The 13914-nt window shown below is 46.2% G+C and overlaps 1 long non-coding RNA gene across 2 annotated transcripts in view; it reads left to right on the forward strand.

Moving 5' to 3' along the window:
- Positions 1-13914, forward strand: part of LOC144493418 (uncharacterized) — a 583821-nt gene that overhangs the window by 190144 nt on the left and 379763 nt on the right. For both annotated transcript variants that reach the window (XR_013497740.1, XR_013497741.1), the window contains exon 3: positions 11462-11633. This is a non-coding gene — a long non-coding RNA (uncharacterized LOC144493418). The remainder of the gene's footprint in view (positions 1-11461; positions 11634-13914) is intronic.

Genomic DNA, 13914 nt, shown 5'->3' on the forward strand with positions numbered 1-13914 from the left:
CAATTCATTGGGTGGCACAGTGGTTAACTGCTGCATCACAAGTGCCAGGGTCCCGGGTTCGATTCCGGCCTCGGGTGACTGTCTGTGCAGAGTCTGCATGTTCTCCCTGTGTCTGCACGGTCCAAAGATGTGTGGGTTAGGTTGATTGGCCGTGCTAAATTGCCCCTTACAGTCAGAGGGACTCGCAGGGTAAATCTGTGGGGTTATGGGGAAAGGGTCTGAGTGGGATTGTTGTTGCTGCAGGTTCGATGGGCCTGTAGAGATTCTATGATTGTACATCCCCAAAGGATGGATGTCACCATTCACTCAGTGGTAATATTCAAGCCCCGTCCCATTGACCTGAATACTGGGGTGATTCACCAGTTGTGAAATTGCCTCAGTCAGAATTGACAGACTTGCAATGAATGCAGAATGCCGTGCAGAGGAATAATTCAATTTCTATTTTCAAACACCCCCATATGCAAAACTGCAACTTGTAGCTGAAAGACAGTTTGCAAATCTGCACGGTTGTCGGCTTCTCTTTACACTTTTAAAATTCTTGCTTTGACTGGGACACCCTTTGTGCCCAGCAGTGTGTACGTTCAAAAACAGTCACAAAGGGCCCATTTCAATGTTGACATTGGGTTTGGCTGACATGTACAGTACGTATAGGACAAAGAACAAAGAACAAAACAACAAAGAACAGTACAGCACAGGAACAGGCCCTTTGACCCTCCAAGCCTGTGCCGATCATGATGCCCTAACTAAACTAAAAAAAACCTTCTGCCCTTACTTGGACTGTATCCCTCTATTCATGTACCCATCCAGATGCCTCTTAAATGTTACTAATGTGCCTGCTGCCACCACCTCCTCTGGCAGCACGTTCCAGGCACCCCACCACACTCTGCATGAAAAACCTCTCCCGCACATCTCCCTTAAACTTACCCCCTCTCACCTTGAACCTGTGCCCCCTTGTAATTGACGCTTCCACCCTGGGAAAAAGCCTCCGACTATCCACCCTATCTATGTCCCTTATAATTTTTTAGACCTCTATCCGGTCTCCCCTCAGCCTCCTTCTTTCCAGTGAAAACAATCCTACTTTATTCAATCTCTCCTCATAGAGACCCTCGAGACCAGGCAATATCGTGGGGAACCTTCTTTGTACTCACTCCAAAGCGTCCACATCCTAACCTCTAACCAGGGAAGTTCTCCAAGATCATCATCAGTTTCCATTCCTCTCCCAACACCATTACTTACATGTTATCCGATCGGTTAGCTGATTGATGTTTGCAGGAGTATAAATTGAGTATATAAATTGAGTCCAGCTGAGTATAAATTAGCAGCCGTCCTTGAAGTTTATTTATTAGTCATAAGTAGGCTTACATTAGCACTGCAATGAAGTTACTGTGAAAATCCTCTAGTCGCCACAGTCCGGCGCCTGTTCGGGTACACTGAGGGAGAATTTAGCATGGCCAATGCACCCAACCAGCATGTCTTTTGGATTGTGGGAGGAAACCGGAGCACCCAGAGGAAACCCATGCAGACACGGGAAGAACGGAATTGAACCCGGGTCCCTGGTGCTGTGAAGCAGCAGTGCTAACTATTGTGCCACCGTGCTTGCCTATATTACAACAGTAACTGCGCTTCAAAAGGGCTTCAATTTAAGGAAATTGGTTGTCGTTGCTTTTTGCCATTACAACAGTGGAAATACAAAGAACAAAGAAAATTACAGCACAGGAACAGGCCCTTCGGCCCTCCAAGCCTGCACCGACCATGCTGCCCGACTGAACTAAACCCCCTACCCTTCCAGGGACCATATCCCTCTATTCCCATCCAATTTGTCCAGACGCCCCTTAAAAGTCACTATCGTATCTGCTTCCACTACCTCCCCTGGCAGCGAGTTCCAGGTACCCCCCACCCTCTGTTTAAAAACCTTGCCTCTCGCATCTTAAACTTATGCCCCCTCAGTAATTGACTCTTCCACCCTGGGAAAAAGCTTCTGACTATCCACTCTGTCCATGCCTCTCAAAGTCTTGTAGACTTCTACCAGGTCGCCCCTCAACCTCCGTCGTTCCAGTGAGAACAAATCAAGTTTCTCCAACCTTTCGTCATAGTTAATGCCCTCCATACCAGGCAACATCCTGGTAAATCTTTCTTGTGCCCTCTCCAAAACCTCCACATCTTCTGGTAGTTGGCAACTAGAATTGAACACTATATTCCAAGTGCGGCCTAACTAATGTTCTATGAAGCTGCAATATGACTTGCCAATTTTTAAACTCAATGCCCCAGTCGATGAAGGCAAACATGCTGTATGCCTTCTTGACTACCTTCTCCACCTGCATTGCCACTTTCAGTGACCTGTGTACCTGTACATCCAGATCCCTTTGCCTATCAATACTCTTAAGGGCTCCGCCATTAACTGTATATTTCCTATCTGTATTAGACCTTCCAAAATGCATTACCTCACATTTGTCCGGATTAAACTCCATCTGCCATCTCTCCGCCCAAGTCTCCAACCGATCTATATCCTGCTGTATCCTCTGACGGTCCTCATCGCTATCTGCAAATCCACCAACCTTTGTGTCGTTCGCAAACTTACTAATCAAACCAGTTACATTTTCCTCCAAATAATTTATATATATTATGAACAGCAAAGATCCCAGTACTGATCCCTGAGGAACGCAACTTGTCACAGCCCTCCATTCAGAAACATAGCCTTCCACTGCTTCCCTCTGTCTTCTATGACCGAGCCAGTTCTGTATCCACCTTGCCAGCTCACCTCTGATCCCGTGAGACTTCACCTTCTGCACCAGTCTGCCATGAGGGACCTTGTCAAAGGCCTTACTGAAGTCCATGTAGAAAACATCTACTGCCCTACCCTCATCAATCATCTTTGTCACTTCCTTGAAAAACTTGATCAAGTTAGTGAGACACGACCTCCCCTTCACAAAGTCATGTTGCCTCTCGCTAATACGTCCACTTATTTCTAAGTGGGAATAAATCGTGTCTCGAAGAATCCTCTCCAATAATTTCTTTACCACTGATGTAAGGCTCACCGGCCTGTAATTACCTGGATTATTCTTGTTACCCTTCTTAAACAAAGGAACAACATTGGCTATTCTCCAATCCTCTGGGACCTCCCCTGTAGCCAGTGAGGATACAAAGATTTCTGTTTATGTTATTTTGTGTTTTTTAAATTTCCTTCAATTAACAAGTGTATTTTTATGTACGAAAGCATGGACTGTGTTTCTTTATCGTGTTATTCTGGTGCTTACATTCTAGTAAATTTGCATCTGGTGGAACCTCCTTTATTTTTCCACTTATCTGGAATGTTTTCGGGACAAAGAATGATTTTGTGCCCTGTACAACTGAAGGCCCTTTACCCCAAATTAAGTACTTTTCAAGTGTAATCACTGTCATAATGCAAGAACAGCAGCTGCCAGCTAGTGCTCAGCAAGCTCCCACAAACAGCAATATGATCAATGATAGTCTTTTTAAAAAATTATTCTTTCACGGGACACGGGCATCGATGACAAGGGTAGCTTTTTTATTGCCCGTCATTAATTGTCCTTCTGAAGATGGTGGTGAGCCATGTTCTTGAATGGCGCCAATCCATGTGGTATAGGTACACCCACAGTGCTGTTAGGGTGGGAGTTCCAGGATTTTGACCCAGCGACAATGAAGGAGCGGCAATATATATCCAAATCAGGATGGTGGGTGGCTTGGAGGGGAACTTCCAGATGGTGGTGTTCCCATGTGTCTGCTGCCCTCATCCTTCTAGATGGCAGTGGTTGTGGGTTTTGAAGGTTCTGTCTAGTTCCTGCAGTGCATCTTGTAGATGATACACATGGCTGCCACAGTGTGTTGGTGGTGGAGGAAGTCAATGTTTAAGGTTGTGGATGGCGTGCCAATCAAGCGGGCTACTTTGTCCTGGATGGTGTTGAGCTTCTGGAGTTTTGGAGTTGCACTCATTCAGGCAAAAGATTCCATCGCACTCCTGACTTGTAGATGGAGGGCAGACTTCGGGGAGTCAAGAGGCGAGTTACTCTCTGCAAAATTCCCAGCCTCTGACCTGACCTTGTAGCCAGAATATTTAAATTTCTAGTGCAGTTCAGTTTTATGTCAAAGGTAATCCCCTCCCCCCTCAGATGTTTATAGTGGAGGATTCAGCAATGATAATGTCATTAAATGCCATGGGGAAATGGTTAGATTCTGTCCTGTTGGAGATGGTCGTTGCCTGGCACATATGCAGTGCGAATGTTACTTGCCACTTATAAGTTCAAGCCTGAATATTGTCCAGGGGTCTTGCTGCATACGGGCACAGACTGCTTCAGTATCTGAGGAGTTGAAAGTGGTGCTGAACATTGTGCAATCATCCCCATTGGGAAACATCCCCACTGCTGACCTTATGATGAAAGGAAGGTCATTGGTGAAGCAGCTGAAGATGGTTGGACAGTACCCTGAGGAACTCCTGCAGTGATGTCTTGGAGCTGAGATGATTGACCTCCAAAAATCACAACCATCTTCCTTTGTGCCAGGTATATCTCCAACCCGCGAAAGGGTTTTCCGCTGATTTCCGTTGACTCCAGTTTTGCTAGGGCACTTTGACACTCAGTCAAATGCTGCCTTGGGTTCAGCTCTTTTGTCCATGTTTGAACTAACGCTATAATGAGGTCACTGGCTGAGTGACCCTGGTGGAACCTAAACTGAACATCCGCGAGCAGGTTATTGCTGGGTAAGTGTCGCTTGATAGCACTGTCGACAACCCCTCCATTCACTTTGCTGATGATCAAGAGTAGACTGATGGAGCGGCAGTGGGCCAGGTTTGTCCTGCTTTTTGTGTACAGGACATTCCTGGGAATGTTTCCACATTGCCGGGTAGATGCCAGTGTTGTAGCTGTACTGGAACAGCTTAGCTAGAGGCACAGCAAGTTGTGCAGCACAAGACTTCAGTACAATTGCTGAATATTGTCAGGGCCTTTGCCTTAGCCTTTGCAGCATCCAGTGCCTTCAGCCGTTTTGTGTCACCACGTGGACAGAATTAAATTGGCTGAAGACTGACAAACTTATGCTGGAGACCTCCAGAGGAGGCCGTGATGGATCAGCACTTTTGTCTGAAGATTGCTGCAAATGCCTTATCTTTTGCACTGACATGCTGAGCTCCTCCATCATGGAGGATGGGGGATAAATTCATGCAGCTTCCGCCTCCCTTCAGTTCTTTAATTGTCCACCACCATTCACAACAGGCTGCGGCAGAACTACAGAGCTTTGATCTGATTGAGTGTGGGATCTCTGGCTCTGTCAATTACTTGCTGCTTTTGCTGTTCTGCATTTTTAAAATTCATTCGTGGGACATGGGCGTCGCTGGCTGGCCCACATTTATTGCCCATCCCCTTGGAGGGCAGTTGAGAGTCATCCACATTGCTGTGGCTCTGGAGTCACATGTAGGCCAGACCAGGTAAGGATGGCAGATCTCCTTCCCTAAAGGACATTAGTGAACCAGATGGGTTTTTCCGACAATCGACAATGGTTTCGTGGTCATCAGTAGATTCTTAATCCGAGATATATTTTATTGAAATCAAATTCCACCATCTGCAGGTCCCCAGAACATTAGCTGAGTTTCTGTGTTCATAGTCTAGCGATAATACCACGAGGCCATCGCCCTCGCTAAGTAGTCCTGAGTTGTAGCTTCACCAGGTTGACAACTCATTTTTATGTATGCTGTGTGCTACTCCTGGCATGCCCTCCTGCACTCTTCACTGAACAAGGGTTAATCCCCTGGTTTGATAGTAATGGTAGAGTGGGGGATATACTGGGCTATAACGTTCCAGATTGTGGTTGTATACAATTCTGATGCTGCTGATGGCCCACAGTGCCTCATGGATGTCCAGTTTTGAGATCTGTTCTGAAATTTATCCCATTTAGCATGGTGGTAGCACCACGCAACATAATAGAGTGTAGCCTCAGTGTGAAAATGAGACTTTATCCTCACAAGGACTGTGCAGTGGTCCCTCCTACCAGTACTGTCATATACAGATACATCAGCTACTGCTAGATTGTGGAGGGCAAAATCAAGTTGGATTTTGCCTCTCAGTGGTTCCCTCACCACCATCCGTGGATTTGTCTAGCCGCTGTGTCCTTTAGGACTCTGACAGCTTGGTCTGCGGTGATATACTGAGCCGCTCAATGGAAACTCAACCACAATGACTCAACGATTGTCTCTCCAGTGCCTATAACGTCTTCTCCCTGACTGTATGCATCAACAAGACTGTGGTTATGGGACAGTGTGTCACATCTCCATTTTTGACCACACTAAATAACACCTCACTGGGAGTATTCAGCAAATTCTGCCAGCTTGAGTCCGTAGTGACAATCTGTCCCTTGACGCAAAAAGCATAGAGAAAGCAGCTATCACCTTAGGCCAGCCCACAAAACACGCAGGGGATGACCTCGTGCTGACTCTTAGGACCAGGATGCTGGTCATTGGCTGGCCAATTAGAAGGCTTAACAAGAAGCGCTGTTGGGAAGGGTGGGAAGAGGGCGGGTGCCAAGAAAAGGTTGCCGCTTCTAATGGGCTCCCTCAAAAGGACATCCAGTGCGGAGCTGTCTCAGAGAGCTGCAGACCGGGGCAAAATAAATCCCCATGAAAAAACACAGCAAACGCTATCCAGACAGCAGATTCAAGCACAAAGTTCAGTCCCCAGGCACTTATTAAAATTTTATTTCAGTTCTGACCTTTCATCCTGACCCTGGATTGAGATTGCAGCTAAAGTGTAAAGGCCGTCTGGTCAATCAGCCCGTCCACCAATCCTAAAAGCAGACGGGCCACGTTAAATTGCTCTCAATGACCCCTTAATGGGCTAAGTTGCCTGCTTGATTGCCAGCGGACACGCTTCTGACACTTGTGCGCGTCCTCCCACTGAAATATCATGTAAGTGCGCGATGACCAGCGTGCAGGTACAGCAGATAATAAAGAAAGCAAATGCAATGTTGACATTTATAGCTAAAGCAATAGAATATAAAGGTAAGGAAGCATTGTTGCAACTCTACAAGGCATTGGTGAGGCCGCACCTGGAGTATTGTGCACAGTTTTGTTCCCCTTATTTGAGGAAAGATGTAGTGGATTGGAGGCAGTTCAGATGAGATTCACTAGGTTGATTCCAGAGTTGAGGGGTTTGAGAGATTGAACAGTTTAGGCCTATACTCTCTGGAATTTAGAAGAATGAGGGGAGATCGAATTGAGGTAGACAAGATGATAGAAGGTATGGATAAAGTAGATGTGGAGTGGATGAGAGGTCTTAAGTTAGGGCGAGAGATCATAGACTTTGGATAAGGGATAGCAAATTTAAAACCGAGTTGAGGAGAAACTACTTCTCCCAAAGGGTTGTGAATCTGTGGAATTCGCTACCCCAAGTGCGGTGGATATTGGGACAGTGAGTAAATTTAAGGAGGAGTTCGACAGATTTTTAATTGGTAATGGGTTGAAGGGTTATGGGGAGAAGGCAGGAAAATGGGGATGAGGACTTTATCAGCCATGATCGAATGGCGGAGCGGACTCGATGGGCCGAATGGCCAAATTCTGCTCCTATCTTATGAACTTATGACGTCGGGGCACGCGTCCGACACCTTTGTGCATGATTTCACGCACTTCCAGATTGGGCTCACGTCTATCTGAGCAATGTAAAATTCCAGCCCCTGAATATTGCTAAATTATTACATTATCGGGTTTTTTTTTGGTTCACTTTTTGAGATATATCTTTCTAGAACTGACATGTTTCATAGAATCATAGAATCCCTACAGTGCAGAAGGAGGCCATTCAGCCCATCGTGTCTGTACCGAGAACAATCCCACCCAGGCCCTGAGTGGGGGAGGAAACCCACAGGGAGAACGTGCAAACTCCACACCCAGACAGTCAGCCCAGGCCGGAATCGAACCCGGGTCCCTGGCGTTGTGAGGCAGCAGTGCTAACCACTGTGCCACCGTGCTGCCCATTAATGTTGATTTCAGCATCAAGTGTCACAGTCACTCAATGCACGCATTGCAATGGTTACAGCTGCTGTGTCCACACTGGATAAGAGAGTGTGGAACGACAGCAACCTGGCTGAGAACACCAAACTTCGAGGAACGTGCTCGCTAGATGGAGCAATATTGCCTTGTTCCATTTTTATTGCAAGGTTGTAAAACTTTTACTGCTTATTTGCATTCATTACCTTTATTTCACGTAAATTCTAGTACAGCAGCGCAGTGCGAGTGTTACTGGGTTATCCGTAGGTTACAGGTTAATAATCCTGAGAATACCAGTTTAAGTCTCGCCCCGTGGCAGTTTGATTATTTGAATTCACTGGAACTAAAAAGCTGCCGTAATGCAGTTTGTTTTGAAACTTTAACTTATGCCTTTTCGCAAAGGAAGCCTGCTGTTTTTACCTGATATGTGTGATGCCAGCTCCCACGTCAGTGTGGTTGAGTCATAACCAGCCGAACAAAAATCAAGTTGTATCAAACACCTTCTGAGGGTGACTACGGATGGACAAGAAATGACAAATGGGCTTTCATCCTGTGAATGAATTTGAAAAAAAAAAATGCCAACAACCTTCAGAAGGAGAAGAAAGTCAGCTTTCTGTGAATTTCTTTATCCTTTTCAATTGAAGGTATTTTTGACTTCGATATTCAGGCCCAGCTGAGTCCCAGGGTGGCACAGCATCCTGGGCAATGTTTTGCGTGCCGTTTCTGAGGCATTTACACCTTTCCAGAAGACGCAAGCGTTTTTTGCCTGAGATTTGGCCTGTTGTTGCTGTCCTTAATTCTGTCACAGCAGGTTTTTTAAAAAAGTAATTGCTCTTGGGATGTGAGCAAGACTTGCAAGTGTTTGCTGCCAGGGTGGCCTGCCCACAGCATCATCTCAATAGCTATTGTCCACCTCGAGAGGCTAAGCCATTCAAGTGAGAACAAATCAAGTTTCTCCAATCTCTCCTCATAGCTAATGCCCTCCATACCAGGCAACATCCTGGTAAATCTTTTCTGCACCCTCTCCAAAGCCTCCACATCCTTCTGGTAGTGTGGCGACCAGAAATGAACACTATATTCCAAGTGCGGCCTAACTAAGGTTCTATAAAGCTGCAACTCAAGCTTAAACTCAATGCCCCGGCCAATGAAGGCAAGCATGTCGTATGCCTTATAGACTACCTTCTCCACCTGCATTGCCATTTTCAGTGACCTGTGTATCTGTACACCCAGATCCCTCCGCCTATCAATACTCTTAAGGGTTCTGCCATTTACTGTGTATTTCCTATCTGTATTAGACCTTCCAAAATGCATTACCTCACATGTGTCCGGATTGAACTCCATAAGATTTGAAATTCACTGCGAAACGATCTGGAGGGAAGATGAAGAGACTTCTTTTCACTCAGAGCTGCTGCTCCATGGAACTCTGTCTACCAACTGCCTACTTCCACCCCTATAACATCACCCTCTCCTGACTGGCCTTAGCACGTCTGCTGTTGAGATGCTCATGCTTGAGTTATAGGCGGCACGGTGGTGCAGTGGTTAGCACTGCTGCCTCATAGCGCTAGGGACCCAGGTTCAATTCCCAGCTTGGGTGACTGTCTGTGTGGAGCTTGTACGTTCTCCCCGTGTCTGCATGGGTTTCCTCCAGGTGCTCCAGTTTTCTCTCACAGTCTGAAAGACGTGGTTACGTGTTGGCCATGCGAAATTCTCCCTCCGTGTACCTGAACAGGCGCCGGAGTGTGGCGACTAGGGGATTTTCACAGTAACTTCATTGCAGTGTTAATGTAAACCTACTTGTGACACAAATAAGTCAACTTTTACATTCTGCCTTGCCCACCCAGCGCTGCACCAGCCAGCCTCCCATCTTCCACCATCAGTCCTCCTTCTCTCATTGGGCTACATTGGCTCCTGGTCCAGCAACATCTTAATGTTAAAATTCTCATTCTACATCCTACGTAGCCTCATCCCTCCCTATCTCCCATTCAACACAACAACTCTCTGAGATCTCCCTGTCCCTTCAGATCTGCCCTCTTGACCATGCCAAATTTGGTGATTATACTTACAGCTGGTTAAACTATAAGCTGTAGAATTCTCTCCCCTAAATCAACCTGTGCCCCCACTTCTCTCCCTCTTTGAGTTGCTAGCCTATCTCTTTAAATAAACTTTTGGTCACCTCTGCTGATAACTACTTAAGTAGACCCTGCGTCAAATTTGTGGGTAAGGCACCTTTGAGATCGCTACACTGGCACAATGCTGCCTCACAGCACCAGGGACCCGGGTTCAATTCCCGGCTTGGGTCACTGTCTGTGTGGAGTTTGCACATTCACCCCGCGTCTCTGTGGGTTTCCTCCGGGTGCCCCGGTTTCCTCCCACAATGCGGAAAACGTGCTGGTTAGGTACGTTGGCCATGCGAAATTCTCCCTCGTTGTACCCGAACAGACGCCGGAGTGTGGCGACCAGGGGATTTTCACAGTAACTTCATTGCAGTGTTAATGTAAACCTACTTGTGACACTAATAAATAAACTTCAATATTAAATGCATTGTGTAAATCTTACTTGTTGTTATTGATATTGTACGTGGCTTTGAATTTATTTTGTTTCCGTCAGGAAGTTAACAATTGTTCTTTTCACCTCAACTTCACATAACATCCTAAACCTTTAAGGTCTAAAACACCAACAATTTAGATGAGCACTTGAAATGCCACAGCATACAAGGCTACGGACCAAGTGCTGGGAACTGGGATTGGAATGGATAGGTGCTTGATGGCTGGCACAGTCATTGATAGGCTGAAGGGCCTCTTTCTCTGCTGTAAAACTCTATGATTCTATGACAACTATGTCAACCGGGATGCTTGACTATGGGAGGTGGTGGCGTAGTGGTATTGTTGCTGGGCTAACAATCAAGGGCCACGCTCTGGGAACCTAGGTTCAAATCCCACCAAGGCAGGTGGTGAAATTTGAATTCAATGCAAATATAGAATTAAAAGTCGAATGATGACCATGTAACTATCATTGTAAAAACCCATCAGGTTCACTAATGTCCTTTAGGGAAGGAAATCTGCCATCCTTACCCCGTCCATGGCAATGTGGTTGATTCTTAAAAATGCACTCAGTTCAAGGGCGAATAGAGATGGGCAATAAATGCTATCCTCGCCAGTGGCACCCATATCCAATGAGTAGGAAAAGAATAGAATGCTATAATCGGTAATCTTTTGCTTGTAGCTGTTTTTTCACATCTGTCCTGGTTTGCAGGTGTTGGTTGTTGATTGCTGGGGTTTTAACTGCTGTCAATATTTTCAGCACAACGCTTTTCCACATATCTATGTTCCCATAGCCTGCGTTTGGAAATCGGCTTGTTGTGGTGCAGTTCAGAAGTTATTCTCTCGCTCGTGTGGGTGGATTTGAGATTTCATAACTTTCTTTCTCAGAAAACAGAGTATGGTCATTGTTTGTAACTTGTTCTTGTTTTTAACCTAGGCGCAGAATCCACCCACAACTCTGGAGATGTGGCGATAGATATTACAGCTCGAGTCCTGATGCCCTCAGCTCTGATGATGCAAATAGCAATCCAGTCTGTCATCTGGACGAGGCTCCGTTGGTAGAAGTGAGCCAGGTCGGTCCGTCCATCATTATCCTCTTTCCAGAGAAGGTCAGTATAGTCCCTGTATCCCAGTTACTACTCCCTCTGCCACTTTGGGATTCCACACTAATAAACCTGTTGGACTTTAACCTGGTGTTGTGAGACTTCTTAATTTGAGATTCTGGCAGCATTTCTCCCCGAATGATGAGCTCCATCAAGTCACTGTTTCAAGTCACAAGTCAAATCACAAGATCGCCTCTCCCCCTACCCCCACTCCCCTCACCACATCTTTAATGTCAAAGACCTGGCTTCTCAAATGTGATCTGGCACCAGTTCAAACCATTATCTTGTCTGGGGAATCAGGCTGGGAATGATGCACATTCACTCTGACAGTCAAACTAACCTTTGATTCTACAATTTCCTGAGCCTAGGGGCGGCACAGTGGTTAGCACTGCTGCCTCACAGCCCTAGGGACCCAGGTTCGATTCCCGGCTTGGGTCACTGTCTGTGTGGAGTCTGCACATTCTCCCCGTGTCTACGTGAGTTTCCTCCGGGTGCTCCAGTTTCCTCCCACAGTCTGAAAGACGTGTTGGTTAGGTGCATTGGCCATGCTAAATTCTCCCTCAATGTACCCGAACAAGCACCAGAATGTGACGATTCGGAGGTTTTCACAGTAACTTAAAAAGGAAGTAACAGGAAGTTAAAAAGCAGGACCCCGAGGGTAGTAATCTCAAGATTGCTACCTGTACCACGTGCCAGTGAGGGTAGGAGTAGGATGCTTGGGCGGATGAACACGTGGCTGAGGAACTGGTGTAGGGGGCAGGGTTTCCGATTCTTGGATCATTGGGACCTCTTCTGGGGCAGGTGGGACCTGTACAAGAGAGATGGGTTACACCTAAACTACAAGGGGACCAATATACTTGCAGGGAGGTTTGCTTGTGTTATTGGGGAGCGTTGAAACTAGATTTGCAGGGGGATGGGAGCCAGAGTGCCAGAGCAGATAGTGGAGCAGGGGTAAAAAGACAGGTTAGTTCAAGCAAAATCACAAATGGAAGGGTTGAGTGTGGTGGAAATGTTTCAGGCGGGATAGAGGCAGAGGGATAAAAGGTGGGGGGGGTGGCTTTGTTGGTCAGGGAAAATGTTACAGCGGGAGCTTGTCTACAGAGGCCCTATGGGTGGAGCTGAGAAACGGGAAAGGTATGACCACATTAATGAGGTTGTATTCTCGACCACCCAATAATCAGTGAGAATTGGAGGAGCAAATCAGCAGACTGATAGCTAACAACTGCAAGAAACACAAAGTTGTGATAGTAGGGGATTTTAATTTTCCACATATAGATTGGGACTCGCATACTGTTAAAGGTTTAGACGGGGTAGAGTTTGTAAAATGTGTTCAGGAGAATTTTCTACATCAGTATATAGAGGTGCCGACTAGAGAAGATGCGATATTGGATCTCCTATTGGGAAATGAGTTAGGGCAGGTGATGGATGTGAGTGTGAGGGAACACTTTGGATCCAGTGATCATAATGCCATTAGTTTCAACCTGATCGTGGATAAGGATAGATCTGGTCCTCGGGTTGAAGTTCTGAACTGGAAAAAGGCCAAATTTGATGAAATGAGAAGGGATCTGGGAATTGTGGATTGGCACAGGCTGTTCTCTGGTAAGGATGTAAATGGAAAGTGGGAGGCCTTCAAAGGAGAAATTTTGAGAGTGCAGAGTTTGTATGTTCCTGTCAGGATTAAAGGCAAAGTAAATAGGAATAAGGAACCTTGGTTCTTGAGGGAGATTGTAACACTGATTAAGAGGAAGAGAGAGTTGTATGAAATGTACAGGCAGCAAGAAACAGATCAGATGCTCGAGGAGTATAAAAAGTGCAAGAAGCTACTTAAGAGGGAAATCAGGAGGGCTAAAAGAAGACATGAGGTTGCTTTGGCAGACAGAGTGAAGGAAAATCCAAAGAGCTTCTATAGGTATGTTAGGAGCAAAAGGATAGTGAGGGATAAAATTGGTCCTCTTGAAGACCAGAGTGGTAGACTGTGTATGGAACCAAAAGAGATGGGGGAGATACTAAATGGGTTTTTTGCGTCCGTATTTACTGAGGAAACAGGCATGGAGTCTACGGAAATAGGGCAAATAGGTAGGGAGGTCATGGAACCTTTACAGATTAAAGGGGAGGAGATGCTTGCTGTCTTGAGGCAAATCAGAGTGGATAAATCCCCAGGACCGGACAGGGTATTCCCGTGGACCTTGAGGGAAGCTAGTGTTGAACTTGCAGGGGCCCTGGCAGACATATTTAAAATGTCAGTATTCACGGGGGAGGTGCCAGATGATTGGAGGGTGGCTCATGT

This window comes from Mustelus asterias, chromosome 5 (genome assembly GCF_964213995.1).
Source record: "Mustelus asterias chromosome 5, sMusAst1.hap1.1, whole genome shotgun sequence".
Classification (NCBI taxonomy): domain Eukaryota; kingdom Metazoa; phylum Chordata; class Chondrichthyes; order Carcharhiniformes; family Triakidae; genus Mustelus; species Mustelus asterias.